General features: G+C 46.2%; 1 non-coding gene across 1 annotated transcript; it reads left to right on the top strand.

Annotated features, from left to right (window-relative positions):
* The first annotated feature begins 456 nt into the window (after positions 1-456).
* LOC138230232 (U4 spliceosomal RNA) lies at positions 457-598 on the top strand. Its single transcript, XR_011186266.1, has one exon. It is a non-coding gene; the product is annotated as a U4 spliceosomal RNA (small nuclear RNA).
* The last annotated feature ends 723 nt before the right edge of the window (positions 599-1,321 follow it).

Consider the following 1,321-nt stretch of genomic DNA (forward strand, 5'->3'; position numbering starts at 1 on the left):
ACGATGCCTGCAAGACTATGTCACGCTAAACGCCACAGATTGTGTTTGTCCGTTCGTGTCAGTTGTCCTGCAACCACGGGAAGTGGGACACAAACATGCTGCAATGCTTTCAGGACGTTAGGATTTGTTTATGCAACATCCGAGAAGAGTACTTGTGGCTTGAATGTGAACTGTACGTGCCCGCCCCCTTTCCTCTGTAGTGCATGAGTTCCTCCCGGCCCTTCGTCATTGTTCTGTCATCTTGTATTTAAAGGGTTGTATTCCTGCTGCTGATAATAAGCAACGGTTTTCTCACAACGCCCTTTGTTTCCGACGGAGCCCTTGTCTGTCATGAAATTCTTCAAAACCTCAAGCTAGAAGAAGAAGACGACAAATATGAAGCGTTACAGCAACGACATGCCATGAGACGATTGATAACGATTTCCGTAGGATCCCCGCGGTTGCCTGGCAACCGTCAGCTTTGCGCAGTGGCAGTATCGTAGCCTGTGAGGTTTAGCCGAGGCGCGATTATTACTAGTTGAAAACTTTTCCCAATACCCCCCTTCCGCCGGTTTGCAATACAATCGGCGAAAGCAATTTTTGACAGTCTCGTCAGAGACTGAGCAAGGTGTTTAAAGACAGATTTTGTCATGGTGACATCATGATAGAAAGAAACGAGCTTGTTACGTTTCAACAGAAACGCTCTTTAGCTCTTTCAGCGTTATGCAGAGAACAGCGTCTGTCGAGATCACTTTTGAGTCAGCGCGAAACGCCGTGTGCTGTCAGTTTGATTTCATATTGCTTGTAGCGGCGCCCGGCTTTTGTCTGTCAAACGTTAGGTTGCGCTTCTTCATGCTGCATCGTCGGCATGAGTGGAGCTTTATAAACGTCTGTACTTACTGCGCCCCATAAGAAATCGTTTGTCCCCGTTCAAAAGAGATTGTGCGATGTCCTGCAGCAAACCTTTGACAGTTTGAAAAGAGGAATTTATTCTGCTTCCTGTGCGTGCAGTAGTTACAAAGTTGAACGCCTTTACACGATCTGCTGCAGTTTTCAGTGGGCGGGCTTTGTCAAATGGCTTGGAAAAACGCACAGTGTTTCGGCTCGGGAAACATCATGAGCAGTGTCCTGCATGTTTTCTGTGTGTAGCTGTCTTTTAACGCATACAGAATTCATTCGAAATCATTGATTTCTCCAATTAACAAGGGTCCCTTAAAGGATGAGTCAAAGTAACGTCTAATCGGATTAGTTTCCTTAGAGCTGGTTCAGAGTTTGCTCAAGAGTTTACCTTTCACAGATGCGCAAAGAAGAATGTTGGGGGTGCACGCTTCAAAGCTCCTTA

This window comes from Lepisosteus oculatus, unplaced genomic scaffold (genome assembly GCF_040954835.1).
Source record: "Lepisosteus oculatus isolate fLepOcu1 unplaced genomic scaffold, fLepOcu1.hap2 HAP2_SCAFFOLD_48, whole genome shotgun sequence".
Taxonomy (NCBI): domain Eukaryota; kingdom Metazoa; phylum Chordata; class Actinopteri; order Semionotiformes; family Lepisosteidae; genus Lepisosteus; species Lepisosteus oculatus.